The following is a 17,954-nucleotide window of genomic DNA, read 5'->3' on the forward strand; positions in this document are numbered from 1 at the left end:
GGAGCCTAGCCCGCAACCATGATGGCCGCCTGAACCCTCGGCTCCGCCGACCCTCTCGCTTTCCTCCCGTGTCGCTACTCATCCTGCAAGCCACCCTGCTCCTCAATCGATTTTTCGGATCCGGGAGGTGACTCCGATCTCAACGCTGTGCTTCCCGGTGTGCTCCCAGCGGGGGAAGCGAAGCGGCGCCCTTGCTTCCTTCTTTGTGTTCAATGGCGGCGACCGGGTCTCTCTTCCTTGGAGACGGTCGACCCTGATTACAACACCAGCGGCCATTGCAAATGTGTTGGAGCGGACCGGTGGATAGTAGCTGCTGCGCTGTGCTTTCCGCCGCGGTTATCCCGTCTGCTCCGCAATTCTTCACGCTCCGAGGTCAATGCGGCTGTGAGTGATACACAGTATCCTTTCCCCAGCTCGTAGGAGATTTTCCCAGCTTTCTCGATGCCCAGCGCTGTGGTGGGTGCCATTTTGTATCGAACACTCAACATTTGGAATTGGCGACCCCGGGTTGTTCCCGAGTATACGATCGGACCCCGTCGCTACACTGGACTCGTGTGGGTGTTGGAATGGAGTGTGCTGCCCCTGTGCCCCCGGCCCGGCTCTACTGTACGGAGTGGCGGCGAGTTGATCGGCTGTCCGCAGGGGATGTCGGCGGCCAGTCTCGAGGTTTCCTCCATGTCTGTGTGCCTGGCGTGCAGGGAGCTGCTGCATCCCCTTTTCCCGAGGAACCATTGCGGATTGGCGATGTTTTGGGGGCTTTAGGTGAATTGCGAGCTGTCTTACGTGAAAATACCCGAGAGCTGGGGAACCGATTGGATGCCCTTCTGTCCACTATGCCCTCGACTGGCCACGTCTGCTTTCGAGTGCGGGGCACTGTGCCACACCCTGTAATCGACTGCCGTGGATTGCCTATCCAGATGTACACGGAGGCACTGAAGGTTCAGGATCCTGATTCTGCCGCGGAATTAACTGTAGCGGTTGGGGAGAGCCCTGATGTTCGTGGACTTCTGCGTTGGCTGGGGAATCGTCTCCGGACATCATGTCTGGCAGCTCCTTTGTGGTCTGTTGGCGTGACTCACTATCTTCTCCTGGGACTGCTATTACTGCTTTGGCCGGCCTATCTCGGAGGATTGTTACTATGTGTTGTTTCCTTTTGTGTTAACGTAGCACACTTGGTTTCGAGTTGTACAAACTTTGGTGGACGGTCTCCTACTCTGCTGTGGTCATCCTGTCTGCCCGCTCCGTTCATGATGGCCACTATCCGGCTGGACTTTGTCAACACATCGGACCGTAAGGGGCAAGGTTGAAGAAGTTTTCTCCTTTTGATTGCTGACGCTCGCATTGCTGGGACTATAATGTACACACGGGGTAGCAACACGTTGATTCTATGTCGGTTTGGGGGTCCGGGGATGGCGGCCGTGATTGCACATGTTGATTGTTCTGAATATATGCGTTTGGCCCTCCTCCGGTTCAATATCATTCCTCTTTTTCTTCTTTCTTTATTTTTCTTCTATATTTCGGGTACTCTTTTTGGGGCGACAGACACACTGTTAGGGGGGGGGGGTAGGCCATAGCCTCTGCATGTGTGTAGGGTGGGGGGTAGGGGAAGGGCTTTATTTTGTCAGTTTTTGTTTCTATGGGCCTTATTTCTCTTTACGTGCTTATCTTTTTCTCTCTCCTTTTTCCTGGGTCAGTGGGATCGGTTGGGATTAGGTGGGTAGCGATTGGCGTGCAACGTGTTTTGTGCCTGTTTATCCTTTTGTTCTGTTCTTATGCAGCCATTTTGATTTTTTCCTACTGCTTGCTCGGAATTCTTCTGGTGAACGCTGCCCATTTATGTCCTCGGTGGACTGTATGTACTCTGATCCTTCTCGTTTTGTATGCTTTCTTATAAATTTACTTACAAAAACCTTTAAAAATGAACCTTAAATTCTCCTGTATTCTCGGTAGTACCTCCATATCTAATGTAACTCTGGTTGATTATTCTTTTGTACTCTGTGCTACTGAGTTGCGGTATAGCTTGCTACAATGCTCATCAAGATGTCTAGGCCGGCCGGATGGTTGTAGGCCCGTATTTGTTTTATGATACTGCGCAATAAAGGTTTTAAAAAAAAAAAAAAAGTCCTACCATTTATTCCTCTGGATCTTAGAAAAACAGTGGTGGCCAACTTGGTGTTGCCTAAGTTGGATTACTGTAACAGTCTATATCTTGGGTTACAGAAACAACATCTAAAGAAGCTCCAGATGGTGCAGAACGCTGCAGCCAGGCTTCTACTGAAAATTCCCAAGTATCAATCGATTAAAGAATAGATATGGAATCTCCACTGGTTGCCTGTGGTGCAACGCTCTAAATTTAAGGCACTCTGCCTTGCCCATAAATCCTTTAATGGGGCAGGACAGGTACCTTTGAAACATCTTTTCTCATGGTACCACCCAGGCAGGCAGTTAAGATCGACAAATGCCAGATGAATGCTGGTTCCCAAGATTCGTACTGCTAGCTGGAGAGGTCGGAGCACGGCCTATTGTGCAGCAAAACTTTGGAATGCTCTCCCTGCATCTTTGCGAGGGCTGAACTCCCTCTCCTCCTTTAGAAAACAATTAAAAACCTGGCTATTCTTAAACTAGTCGCATTTTTTGTCTTTGTTGTCTTTAGGTACTACTCTGGTCCAGCGTCAAGACACCTCAGGGTATTTGCTCGCTTTAGAAGTTTCACTAACATTAACATTAATAAAGAAATCAGCATGTTTCTCGGAGTTGTTGGTTACTGCAGGCAGTGGATTGTGGGATTTGCAGTACTAGCAAAACCATTGATTCAACTGATAAAGAAACGGGCAAAGGATCCAGTCGAATGGTATGATGAAAGCATGACTGCTTTCTTAAAATTACGAAACTGCCTGTGCGAGGCTCCAGCATTAGGGATGCCTGATTACTCAAAGGAATTTGCACTGTTTTGTGACACTAGAGACAATTGTGCTCTTTCAGTCCTAACCCAGATTCATGGTCTAATGCAACGTCCTGTGGCATATTTTTCTGCCACATTGGACCCAATGGCATCAGAACTGCCAGGGTGCCTAAATTCTGTAGCTGCAACTTGCATGAGTCTTGAAAAAAGCAAATCCATTGTCATGGGACACCCTGTAACCGTGTATGTCCCACATGCAGTCGTAATTCTGTTAACCAGAACATGCACTCAGTACCTAACTCCTAGTCGGCTAAGTATGAAAGAGTTATTCTAGGTGCAGAAAATGTGACAATAGTTAGATGTACTGTCTTAATCCTGCAACACTGCTACCAAACTCCCATTTTTGGGAGGAAGTGAAAAAATGAAGTCGAACATGATTGTATCTACCTTACTGAATATAGTACTGAATCATTGAAAAATCAGGAACATGAGCTATTTGTAGATGGCTCATGCATGCGTCATCAGGAAGGAGGATTGAGTGCTGCTTACGCTGTATGTACATTTTCTGGTATCGTAGAATCATCCTATTTACCAGGAATCCAGTCTGCACAAGTGGCCGAATTGATTGCTTTAATAAAAACGTGCAAAATTGGGAAAAAATGAAAAGTAACCATTTACACTGATAGTCAGTATGGTTACGGGGTTGTGCATGACTTTGGCCAGTTGTGGATGCAAAGGGAGTTCATGACTTCTTCAGGAACCCCTATTAAAAATGGACATTTTGTAAAAGAATTACTTGAAGCAATTCAATTGCCAAAAGAAGTGGCCGTGGTCAAGTGTGCTGCTCACCAATCATGAAATTACAAAGTGACTGCCGATAATCGTTATGCTGACAATAAATGAAGAACCAGACCAAGTAGATGAAATTACAAGTCAGTCTGGACCATCTTCAGAGAAACCCAGAAGGAGAAGTCCACGGTGGAAAAGACTGAATAATAAAGTCAATGGTCCTGAATGGACCTATATAATTCTCGAGGACTTTGAGAATCTGGAAATCAGTGATGAAAGTGATGAAGAATTAATTGTTGATCAAATTATTGAAGAAGTGAGACTATCGTGAGATAAATTCACGGTTTATATCCTGTGTAAAGTTACAAAGAGGGGTGAGGTCTGCTTAAACAGAAATGGCTGATAATAGAGTTACTGGAAACTCGAAAAAAAATTGTATAAAGACATGCTAGAGAATATGCATATGTAGTGTATTGATAGTGCTAATAGCATGGCTAGGACTGACAATAGCAATACCATACTTGATGGCTGCTAATAAACAGAATGACATTAGTGCACATGGAAAGATAGCTAACCTTAAACAAGACAGAGTAGATTTAAAAGCATCAAATGAGATAGAATTACATCATAGTAGAAATAGAAATGAGACGGATTTGAATGTATTTGCTAATCTGTTAGTGTATTATGTAGAAACAATGGAAGTTAGTGATTGCTACGTCTGTATGAAATTACAGGCATCAGTAGCAGAAGGAGTGACATATCATCATTTACTACTGACATATGGTATTTCATGTAGTATTTTAGCTAGTTTGTTTTATGGAACTGGAATGTTAGAATATTATTATTCTAATACAGATGTGATTTTTTCTGAAATTCCTATACGCAGAAACATGAACCCTGTCCTTAACAGAAGAGATTCACAGTTTATAGGTGAATATTTTCGAACAATGAAAACGATAGATATAGCTGAAGCACATAAAGACAACTTAACATGTAGGTTACATGAAGAAGAAAAGATATTTTTGAATTTAGTAGAGAAAAGGAGACAGGATTTCCATAAAAGGGTTACTGAACCGAAACCCCAGATACCCAAATGGGCTGAAAGGGAAGAATTTATTGCAACTGGCAAGACAAAGCTGCTGGGCTTTAAAAACAAGGGGAAAATATGTCTCCATAGGTTGAAAACAGAATATAACAATGTTTTCATAGGTTCCAGTGAATGTGAACACAATTTCCGGATATTTGGGGGTTGGGGATTAAAAGGGGGAACTGAGCCAGTCTTTCCTGGACTCTATTATATTTGTGGGAACAAAGCTTATTTTAAGCTGCCTGATCATTGGTATGGGAGTTGCTATTTCGGAATAGTATTCCCAAAAGTATACCATGTAAAAAGAATCACTGGAAGCAATGAAGACAGTAATGAACTAACATGACATAAAAGAGCTTGTTTTTCAGAAATTGTAGGTGATATATTTAGTGCATTGATACCTTCGGTGGGAGTAATTATGAACACTCAAAGAATTTGTAAATTATCTACAGTGGTGGATCGCTTATCGACTGACACTGCTGGATGATTCCTATTGATCAATACTGAATTAGTTGCGATAAGATCAAGGGTTTTGCAAAATCGACTTGCTCTTGACAGATTATTGGCAAAAGAGGGCAAAGTCTGTAGAATGCTAAAGGTGCAACATTGTTTCACTAACATCCCTGATAAAAGTATTGAAATTGGAAGGTATGTCAGAAATATTCCTCATTTTGAAGAAGAATTGAAACCACTGGAGGTTGATAGTGCATGGAATAGACTAACTTATGGTCTCTCCTAAATGGACTGCCTGTTGCCGCGTCACTAAAGAGGTATCAGTCAACAGTAGGCATAAGCTAATACATTTTAAATTTTTGAGGCGCCTATACTTCACGCCGGCGCTGGCCCACAGAATTGACCCGGCCAGACCTCATCACTGCCCTAAATGCACGGCTCCACATGCCGATTTCGCACACCTCACATGGACTTGTCCAAAACTACACACCTACTGGCTACAGGTACACCGCATCTTGGGCGACATTTTAGAATGCAAACTGCAACACAGGCCGGAGATTGCACTGCTTGGGTATGTCGCTGAGTTCCCCCGCGCCACGCGTAAGCTTGCTGCCATAGGTTTCTTGCTGGCAAAACGGGAAATTGCTTTACTCTGGGGGTCCAGACGAATCCCCGATTCCAAGACGTGGCTGCGCAGCCTTGCCCAATGCAATACCAATAGTGTGGAATACTCCACGCAGGTCCCAACTGCCTCACGCCCGATCGACATCTGGGGCCCATATCGACAGTATGTTAGCAAGATCACGCGGGATACCCTCTCCCAAGCTGCTAGTTCTATTGTCCCGGAAGGGGTGGGCTAGGTGGTTTTGGTGGGACAGTCGTGCGCTGCCTATAGCGTTCTAAAGGACTTAGCATCTGCACACTATTGGAGAGGGGTATGCGTGAGCTGCTGATTTTAGTGTATATGCTGGTTGGGGCCAGGAGTTTTCCCTCCCCCGTTTCCTTGCATGTTTTGCCCCGAGTGGAAGGGTTGCTTTACCCAAGTCTTTTCATTTGTCGTTCTATCTACCCTCGTATGCCTATGCCACTGCTGATGCCATCTTGCTCGTAATTGCTGTGTTGCTTGCCGCTCTCTCTGTCACGAAGGCTCATTCGTTTTTGTTATGTTTGAAACAGGTTATGTCTCTTTGCATCAACTTTCCACATGTGCTATTCTCCTTACGATCTGGAAAACCGAAAATAAGACTCTAGACTGTGTTACAATGCTTGTAATATTATTGGTTTAGTCCTCCACTTACTAACTTTGTATAATGACCACTTATGTTTTCATTGTGAGCAGTTTACTGTGTGATTGTATGCTTGCACGAACCAATCTGATGCTAATAAAGAGATTTAAAAAAAAAAAAAAAAACTTATGGTCTCTCCTCTGTAGGTAGTTGGCTTTCTAATGTAGGAAAAAGTATTGTAGGTAAAGTACTGATGCCAATAATCGGAATATCACTACTTATTTTGGTGATAATGATTTTTGATGCAAATGCTGTAGAAACAGAAAGCGGTATGCAGTAAATGAGAAAAGAAAAAAGCGAAAGTATGATGAAATTCAACTCGAGGAGATGAAAGGGGATATTTACAAAAGAATGAAGGGTTTCCAAAAGAAAAGAGAAAAAGGAAATCCTAAATTAATAGAAGAAATTGAATTGGGAGAATGCTAAAGTTGGCATCTAGTTCCGTAATTAGTGATGGAATGGAATACCATCAAAGAGGGGATGGATGGAGCAAGGTTTCATGAGTACAGAAACTTGCTTGTATTCCATCCTCTTGAAATAACAAGTAACTTATTAATCAACATGTTTTGTTTTACTAATAATTGCATTTCACGAACTTTTTAGTATCAAGGGGAAGCTTGACTATGTGCTTTTACTAACAGTAACCAGAGTGTCCTTAAATGGCTGCCTAAAACGCGGGAACTTTTATGCGCAGGCGTCTGCCACATCTACGTGGTGTGACGTATCTATGCTTCTGGTGGGAATTTCTTACAGCTGCGCAGTAGTGCCAAAGATGGCCGCTTCAAACTTCACATGCTAACGCATCTGCCTTGCTTGAACTAAATCTTGTATGTTCTGCTTAACTATTAAAGCTATAGTTAAAATAAAGTAATGGGGTTAGAGTAGAAATAAGTGGTATACAGTGCATTCATTTATTTTTGTATTCTAATGTGTCTTTCTTTAAATTTGCTGAGAGCTTGTATTTGGGCCGGAAGGGTGCTACAAACTCCATTTTGAAAATTCCTGGGCATGCGCGATCAAGCACAAAGAGCCTTGGAAACCATGTAATTGAATAGCTGCCAAAACCCGTCTTACCTGTTATGTTCCTGGGAAACTGACCGTCTGACCCCATAAGAGGAAGAAATATGAACTGTATTAAATACAAAGTATATGATTTGAAACAAATATTACTGGGTGGAATAATAGTGCATGGGAAAGTGAATTATGGGCGGGAACATTGATCAACTATATCGGATGGAAATTATCTCATCTTAGTATGGTGTGATGACCACTCCTCGTCTTTCTGACCAATCAAATGAAGGGAACACATAGAATTTGCAACATTAAGGGGGTGGTACACACATTGAAATGGTATAACTAAGGTAGGCTTAGTTAATTTGTCCGACTTGTCACAGACCTGTCACTGACCCAATGTATGCTGAAGGAGAATCAAAAGGAGAGTGCTGGTCGAGTACTCTGAAGAGTTGGGGACCGAGAATAGCCGTAGAGAGGGGGATTTGGCGTTGCACTTAGCGTAGGTTACCTGTCCTGTTCTGCCCCTGTCCTGTCCCGTTGGCACCTGATTAGTCGGGAGCCCACATCTTTGTCCCAGCCCGTGGCCAGGGTTGGTCTTCCCACCATTCTAGGTAAATATAATCCATGTGGTATGTCTTTGTGCCGTTCCCCTTTCTCACCCTTCCCAGGTACCAATGTTTAAAGGCATTTTTCTAAAATCCTGCAAGATTTATGTTTTAATAGTTATTTTCTTACTTGCAAAGTTTCTGATCACTCTATTGAAGCCTTTGACTCACAGAATATTGCATAGATAAAGTGTTGAAAACTTCTCCTGAGTCTGTGGTTATTTCCATAAAGGTAAATGTCAAGAGCACTACCTATTATTCTAATTCCCTTGACCCTTAGGACTTTGAGCACAGGTGACAAGGATTTGGTAAGTCATGGTGTAGAGGTATAAGCCCTAAAGTGAATACAATTCTGATAGGCAGGAAGTGGAAGCAGGATTATCGGTTCAAAGTGTGAATGTTTATGGGCCCAGGTGAGTATGATCAGCTGGACTGGTAATTCCGCGCCATCACAGTCCAGACCGAACTGCAAGGCCAGGTCATCCCTGGACCGGAAACAAGCATCCTGGGACCGGTTTCAGGGTGTGTCACCCTTCATCAGCAAGGCTAGCTTGAATCCAGTGGCACAGTGAGCAAGGGACTCAAGACTGGGCATACCAATCTCACTTAGGGTGAAAAGTGTTCCAGCAAACAAATGATGGAAGGAATGCTGACAATGCAAACATTCTCCTCCAGTCAAAGGATCTGGGTTAAATCCATCGTTCTTTTGCCCAGTACACCAGAGCAACCGTTTTTCAAGTTGAAACTACTAAAACAATGTACCATTCATCATACAAGATGATAGGGCTACACACCCAGTGCACTAGGTAACCTGTGCTTTGACTAAAACATTTAATTATAAAATGTTCTTTCCACTACCAAATAAGGAAGATTCAACAAGCACTGACACTGCAGATAGGTGTGACTTTAAAGGGATATTGCACAATAAGGTGAAGCTATACACATAAATAGCATTGGAATGGATATGTATTTGAGTGGAAGCAAAGAACTTTGAAATTATATTGGTGTAGGTTAAAAGGCCAAGTGACAGTTGAACTATCAAGCCAAACCTAAACATCCATTTAGGATAATGACTGCCATTCGCCAATCCGTGCTACTGCCAGGAAAGAATGCCATAAATTATCTACTCATCCAAGACGCTTTAATAGCATTACAATGTCTTGTGTGTGCCCCTGAAAGTTCAAGCTCAGGCAGGTGGATAAATAACAAAATGATCACAGCTGAGTGGCGCTCAGGCACTTTTTATGGAAGCACACAACTTCTGCCAAATCAAAATCTGTACTCCTGCCTCCCAACAAACTGTCTGGCAACAGTTGTGCTGTCAAGCCAGACGATAAAAAGCACAAAACACTGAAGTTTGGCTTGTCTGTGGCCTGCAAGAATGCCATTCAACCACACCATCTCCATAAGCTCCTCCTGGCAACTCCTGTAGATTAGAATCACACTCAGAACTCCCAGCCTCACTTTCTAAAGTTTAGATGGCTCAGGCCCCCACCTCCCTTTAGAAAAGAAAAAAATGAATCACTTGCTCTTAACCCACCTGCTCGCTCTGATTTGACAGGCCAACAGCGCCCCAGATCCTGGTGCAAAGGTACAGGAAACATACACTTCTCATTCCCATTCATAGCCTCTGTAATGATCTCCTGTCCAATAACTGCAAGGCATCCAACCTCAAGCTTAAAGCAAATGTGCAAACCACCTATTCCCCCTACACCTCGGATGTTGCCATGCAAACAGTGCATGTATTCACATTTACCAAAACATAATGTGCTTGGACCTGTATACATTATGTGACAGGCTGAGGGATGTTTGCACGAGGGTTATGCATTTTGCCCACAACTACTAGAACATCGTCTTTCTGGACCACGATTTAATGAAGTGATTTGATTCCTAGGGAACCCTTGGGCAGTCAGACGTTATTCAATTCAATTCATAAACCTTATTTCGGCTATGAAGACATAATAGTACATACAATATAAAGTAATGAATAAAAAAGGTAATATTATAAGGTAATCAACACATAAGAGCAGCGATGCATACAAGATGCATATAAAAAGGCACATCAATGGGAATATAAAAAGAAATACGCAAACAAATGATGGACGGAATGCTGAATGAATCATGCATTCACCCCCAGTCAAGAGATCTAGGTTACATCCATCTTCTTTTGCTCACCATCCCACCCCAGCCATATGCAAATCAGTCTTGACCCTGTGCCTCATGTGAACAGCCCAGACCAAACTGCCAAGCCAGGTTCTCCCTGGACAGGAAACAGGCATCCTGGGACCGGTTTCAGGGTATTTCACCCTTCTTCAGCCAGGCTAGCTTGAATCCAGTGGCACAGTGAGCAGGGGACCCACGTTTGGGCATACCCATCCCACTTAGGGTGAAAAGTGCTACGCAAACAAATGATGGACGGAATGCTGAAATAATGGGACCCGTGCTCTCCAAGCCACTCGAGTCAAGCTATCCTGGCTGAAGAGGGGTGAAACCCTGAAACTGGTCCTAGGATGCTTGCTTCCAGTCCAGGAAAGGCCTGGCAGTTCGGGCTGGACTGTTCCCATTGGGCACAGGGTCAAGACTGATTTGCATATGGCTGGGTTCAAACTGGAATGGCATGGTAAGCAAAAACAACGATGGATTTAGGCCCAGATCTCTGTACCTGGGTGAATGTATGACATTGTTCTGCATTCTGCCCATCAATTGTTATTTTTGCATTTGTCACCAGAGTGGGACGGGTATGCCCAGATGTGGGTCCCGTGCTCTCCATGCCACTGGAGTCAAGCTATCCTGGCTGAAGAGGGGTGAAACCCCAAAACCGGCCCTAGGATGCTTGTTTCCAGTCCCGGGAGGACCTGGCCTGGAAGTTCGGGCTGGACTGTTCCCAATGGGCACAGGGTCAAGACTGATTTGCATATGGCTGGGTTCAAACTGGAATGGTGAGCAAAAAACCGATGGATTTAGGCCCAGATCTCTATACTGGGGTGAATGTATGACGCTGTTCTGCATTCTGTCCATCAATTGTTGTTTTTGTATATAAAAAGAAAAACAGTTACAGGTAAAAAGGTTAATACGCAGGATAAATATAAAAACAGACACATCATGTCAAGGAGTATTAAACCTTCCTACGAACAAGCGACATAGCACCCAGAAATTTGGCACCCGCACAAGCATATAATGGCTGACAGTCAGATCTAAGCTATGGCTTCTGGTACCTAACTGTCTGCAAAGAGGCGAAAGCCAGAAGGAACAAGCACGGGCATAAGCAAGACAAACAAAAACAAGCATTGGCATAGCCAATAGGTCTCGCATTTGGGGCCTTATAAGTGTTTAACCATGCAGCAGTTAATGATGTTGCACCAAAGATATTGTGCTGCATAACTAAATACTTATATGGTCCCAAAAGTGAGACCTATTGGCTATGCCAATGTTTGTTTGTTTTAGTTTGATGCTGAGAGCCGAAATGACCCTCTGCAGTCCCTATGATGTCTATGGGTTGAGATGGCGGTAGACTGGGGCAAACTGTCCTGTAGCAGATGTTTTTAACAGATGTTGTTTGCCCTTTGGCTCTCCTCGAGATCAACCTTAGTTCTAGTGCCCTGACGCTTCTGCAAAGGCATTCATGGCACTCTTACAAGCCCATAATCGCAATCGATGCGGGAAATGAAAGGTTTTGCGAATAAATGGTGATTAAATTTAGTTGTATGACCTGGGAAGGGTTAGCGGTAGGAATGCAGTGAGTATTAAGAGATGGCTACACTCCATGGTACGTATAGGGGATTGAAGGAACGACACTGTGGCGTGGAAAGAAACCGGGGCAATTGAAAGAGGCTGAGGACAAAGGGATGAGTGTGAGCACAGAAGAAACAGGAGTATGGTAAACACAACCTAGAGGTGTGTAGACTGAAGTGGCAGAAGCGATGCTGCGAACCGAAAGAAATCATGGTAACTAACACAGCAGGCACGGAGCGTCGATTAGGAGCACCAAGACATGTTACATGAACAGTAGACTAGGGTCATAGAGAAACTGGAGGTCGGAGCATAGAGTGAAAACTGATGCCATAGAGAGGAGATCGGGAATAGAATGATGCCATAGAGGGGAGATGGGAACTATGGGACAGAGGGGAGAGAACTGGAGTGTAGAAAGGAGTCTGGGTGCATAGAGAGACTGGAGGACAGAGAACAGCGCGCATAGGGGACTAGGGAACAGAGAGGGGAGAACTGGAGTGTAGTAAGGAGTCTATGGGCATAGGACCATAGAGCCCGAAGGACGGAGAACAGAGTGCAGACTGAAGCTAAACAGGGGAGACCGGGACCAAGGAACATAGAGGAGAGAAGTGGAATATGGGGCATAGAGAGTACGGAGGGTGGGCCATAGAGTATAGAAGGAGGTCACATTGAGGTCAGTGATAGTACATTGGTGTTAGAGGGAGTTTGGGGGCATTGGGACAAAATCGAAACACAAAAAATAAAATGAAGCAAAGAAAACTCTATCCCGTGGGCATATATGAAGGCACACAGACAAACAAAGGAGATGTGAACCTACAATACTAGGAGGAAATGTAAGAAAGAGACTAGGGTGGGTAAGTGCAAACGAGTGTCTGTGGAAGGCCGAATGCAGTTATCCGGGGGATTAGGTTAACAAGCATTGGACGCACGGCCGTGAAAGTGACACGCCCGCGCGGCGCGAAAGTGAAAGTGATCGCGATCAAGTTGTGTGGCGGAGGAAAGAAAGATGGCGGCTGCGCTGCAAGGGAGGAAGATGGCGGCTGCTCGCGTGAACGCAAGCGCTAGGCCACCAGGCAGCACTTTGAAAACCCTGATTGCTAAATGTCTCAGAGCACCACATGCGCTGGCTCAGCGAGACCTAAAAATAAGGGGGACAGTTTCCTTCAAAGGGTTGCACATAGGGCCGGACTGGGATCGCAAACCAGCCCTATTAATTACGTCCGACCAGGCCCCAGGGGAGCGGGGTGGGTGAATCAGTCGGACGTAATTGCTAGGGCTGGAACACTGCTGCTGTTCTTTTGTTACAAGGGGCCGATTTTGCAACACTGCTGCAAAACCGGCTCCCAAAAACAAAAACAGCCCCCACCGGTACAAAACTGGCCCCCACCCTTCTGGCCCACTGGGGAAACGCCCAGTGCCCACCACGGCCAGTCTGGCCCTGGTTGCACACAGGGCAAACCATGGATTCAGAAGGCAGCCATTTAGAAGTAAACGATTTCAATGGTATGGGCCCACTCTAAACTGAAAATACAGCTTTCGATCCATCAGCACTATAATAATGTCCCAGAACTGCTCATTGGTGCATGAGGTTTTAAAGTTGAGAAACTCACCTGACAAAGTGACACTAGCTGCTTTGTGGACTTCACCAGATAATGTTTTTTCTCAATAGAGCTTTTTTTGGGCCAGTAAGAGGTTATTGGTAATTGGGCAATGCCTGATAGGGTTGTTGTCATATACCACTATTTTTCTGAAGCAACTCTACTAGTCCACTGCAACTTTTAGCCCTTGACTCTCTCGAATAGCAAGGCTTTGTTTAGGAGGTGGCGTAGGTTAAGAAATTACAAAACTCTGTAACTCTTTTGTAACACATAATAAATTAAATGTTGAGACAGGACTTAATTACAAGTAAAATGTTTTACATGTGAGTTCGGATACAAAAGTGCAGTCATTTTGGAATCGTGGAGCGGAATGGTTGATGCTGGTTTGTTCTTAGTGCGAGAACTTGAAGTAATTCCACCTCGAGAGGGATTAACAAAACAACAAATGCAGTAATGCACCACTAATGCAATTGCATTGAATCACAACATTGAAAATCTGTGGCTCACTGCCAGTTGCAAAAGGGAGACTAGAACCAAGGACAATATGCAATATTGTGTGGTAAAATGACAGTGCCTGAAAGAGAATAGGTGCCAATCACACACTGAGGAATAATTCCATCTGTAGCATAACACTGAACTCTCTTATCTTATAGTGATACTTTGAAACTATGATTTTAGGTAGCTCAGAGCTCATTGTCATCCCTGCAGTTGAATTTTTGTCAAGTTGCCGAAAACATTGGTTAGTAGGAGAACTGAGATAACCAATGAGGACACATGAAACACCACAGAGAGAACGGAGATGGTATCCCGCGCCTAGACACCCTCGCGTATTAGTGCGCGTCATAAATCTTTATTTCATTTAATCGAGGCAGTTAGCATCCTAATAGGGACGAATGCGCGCACAATAATTGTGATGATGGGACATATGAGGGATGCAACTGTAATTGTATTTAATTAGCGCTTACTACACCTGCCGTTGAAATGTACTATTAGTTTTAAAGAAATCAAAGAAAAAACTATCTTGTTCTTCCAAGGTCCTCAACCCAGCCGCATCAGAAATGGAAGCCGTTTGAGAACACCGATGATGTCACAGGGAGTACACAGTAATCTCACAACGTTCCACGCAGACCAGTGAGTATATACAGGGGAGGCCTTCCCCGCAACCTAGAATAGGTGAGACTGCAGCATGGGCAGTAAGAAAGGACGCGCCTACTGCGGCAGCGATATAGGGAGACAGCCACGCAGGCAGTACCCCAGTAACCATGAAGCCTCGATCAAGGTTCATGGCTGGATATGGAGTTAGTAATTTAGTAGTTGCCTTTTTCATGAAGCTGAATGTCTTCCAAGCATAACTCTACTACCCCTTTAGATTGGAATCAAGTGGTATCATCCACACTATTGTGATGTCAATGTTAATGTTGTGTCATAAGGGCTTCCTTATGACAAGTCCCTATTATAAGTGGCTGGTTACCATGAAACTGCGGCATTGAAGACATGAACCCTGCCGAAGGAGGACTGCAGCTGGAGAAGGGGACACAGCGAGAGTGGGATCTCAAATTGCTTTCCAGGACTTTATGTTGTACACAGCGTTGGTGTAAAGGGGCAAAGGTGAGTGAAAATGTCCAATTAAACATCTCCTCAAAACCCTCCAACCCAGTCTTAAAATCTTTCTACTATGCAAGTCTTCAGTCTCCCTTCCGCTCTCCAACGTCTCTCTTTTACTAACACAAATTCTCCTCAGGAGCTTAGCTCTATTCCCTAGCTCCCTCCTTTGTTTACGTTCTATTAGCAATGGGTTGTGCATGCAGCCGCCTAAATATATACATTTTCCACTTTCACCTTCGACAAAATACTTCCAGTATGGTACTACTCCATTCTTTTGTAACCCATTTTCCATATACCTCCCCTATGCCAGTCTCCATTTTATACGTTCACCCCTTTAAATTCCAACACCACATGCACAAATTCAAGGTCTGACTTCATAACACAAAATATCCCATATTCTAGTACATGTCCCTCCTCCTATGACTCTCTCAGCCGCATAATAAACCCCTGCACACTTCCATCCTTCAAGCCCTTCATTATCGCATCCCTCCTAATTCTACTGCCCCATCCTCCAACAATTGATTTATCCCCTCCTCTCACTACATCCTCCAAACACCTCCATCCTACTCTAAATTTCGCTCTTGCACATATCCTCATCTTGTAATGTTTGAACCCTTCTGGCTCTTACTTCATCTCTTGTCCACTATGCACCATCCACCCCCACGCCCATCCCATTCCTCAACAGTATTCCCATCCTCTAGCCCCATTGGTCCTCCGGTACTCAACTCCCTCTTTCAGCCTCTGCTCTCCTCACGCATCCACGAATATTCTTTCCCATCCTCCAACCCCTTTCCCTTCTCCAGCATCTTTCTCCATAATCTCTTACTTACCTCCTCGAGCCACTACTCTTCCTTCCAAAATCCCAGCCTTTCCGACTGCCCCTTCCTCAGGACTTCCTCCACTGCCAAATCTCTAAATCTTCTCCTCCCAGCCTCATCTGCAAACTCCAACCCACTTCTGCCGAGCCTTCCCACCCCTCATAAATCCACCTATCCCTTCCCCTATACTCTGCTTCAATTCCCCCACTATTTTCCAACACAGTTTTACAAATTCTCAATCCTCTCCTATCCCAGCATCCAAATTCGTCCTCAACTATGGTGAAACTGTCCTCTCTTCCTCATCACCTTAGCTCCTATCATCCAAATCCATTTAAATGGATTGTATTCAAGTTCCCCTCTCCTTTCAGTTCAAAAAGACCTTTAGGGTGTCGTACAACCTCTTATTTTCCTGTCCTTCAAATCCCCTCCCTTCCTGTCCTTCAGTGCACCCTCCATTCACCAAACACTATCAACCCACCCTCCCATCCTTCCTGCCACTCCTCAGTCTCTCTCCTATTCCTTTGTTGCCTTTACACTCCAACTTCCAGCCTCCTCCCAATCATGCAACCCTCTTCACATCCTCTACTAGCCTTTCTCTTTCCCCATGCTCCAATTCCATCTCTCCCTCCCTGTGCTCTAGCACCCTTGTTCCAATTTCCAAGAGTCCCAACTATTTTCCCTTTCCAAGAGTCCCAACTATTTTCCCTTCCCTATTTTCCCTTTCACCAATTCCCATCCTTAACCCACTCCATCCTCCATTCCCCTCCCTAACAACATTCCTTAGTTTCTATGTTTGTTAGGTGGAGGGTGTCAGGGGAAGTCATAGAGGACAACAGACAATGTTCTGTTGCCTTACATTTAATTTTGTTCTATGGAAAACAACATATGCGTATTGTCAAGTTTATCAGCCTTCAGGTAGCACAACCCATAAAATGCTATTTACATAAGCAATATAAAATCATCAAACTCCAAACTAGTTAAACAGGCATTGGCAGAGAAAACAGGTCAGGTGTTGGCTGCCAGCTTTCAACTTCTATATTGCTTGTTTTGTTATGGTTTTTGCATAACTGCATGGTTAGGGAACCTGCTGGTCCCAAGTCAATCTAAGAAAAACATTGGCTAAAATCAAAAATAAGTTTTGCTCTCAAAAAGCATATATTGCAATAGACGTACCTGTCACTGGAGGGGGGGGAAATCCATTACCACCCAGTCTTTTCTATGCATGCCCTTACCACGCAGATGCCTTCACCACTCATGGTAAGTATATATCCCCTGAAAAAAAGTTTAAAGTGACATTAGGTGAAAATGTCAGTTAAAACATTGCATGTCAAACCTCAAAAAAACTGGAAGTCGCTAGCTATAGTTTTTTCAAGTAATTATAATTCAGGCTTTCACCAGGCAAATTGTTGTCTTCAGTGATGCCATAGAACTTGTCATGAGTAAAGTTATCAATGATGTCAAGGGACATGTCATAAGTGATGTAATATGTGAGGTCATACGCACTGCATTGCATGGGCATGAGTTATAGTTTCTTGAAATTATTACACTTGGTGAATTTCAGTGTTTTTTTTTGTTTAAAATGACATGTTTTAAATGAGATTTTGACCTAACTGCAATGTCATTTATTTTAACCTTAGTTTTTTCAGTGAATTTGTGAAAATTTGTAATGCAAAGTAACATATTATTACCATACTTAACTATAACATCACTTTAGCCTCAGTTTTTTTCTGTGAATTTCAATTTTTTTTATAAACTTATAAATAACTATGCTAACCCCTGCCACATACAGCCCTTTCCCCCAACCCCACATGCGCAGCCAACCCCCACTGTGCACGGCCTTTGGCTGTACGCCACATGGGGTTGGTGTGCACGGCCTTTGGCTGTATGCCACATGGGGTTGGCTGCAGGGTCTTTCCTGTGGCCAGACCATGCGCCCCATCACCACAGACAGCCCGCCACGCACAGCCCTTCCTACTAGTAGAAAGGGTTTTGTGCCAAAAAATAAGTAACACTTTTTTGAGAGCGGAGTGGAATTAAGTTGTAGAAATGCATTTATTTCTCAAAACGT

Source organism: Lissotriton helveticus, chromosome 12 (genome assembly GCF_964261635.1).
Source record: "Lissotriton helveticus chromosome 12, aLisHel1.1, whole genome shotgun sequence".
Taxonomy (NCBI): Eukaryota; Metazoa; Chordata; class Amphibia; order Caudata; family Salamandridae; genus Lissotriton; species Lissotriton helveticus.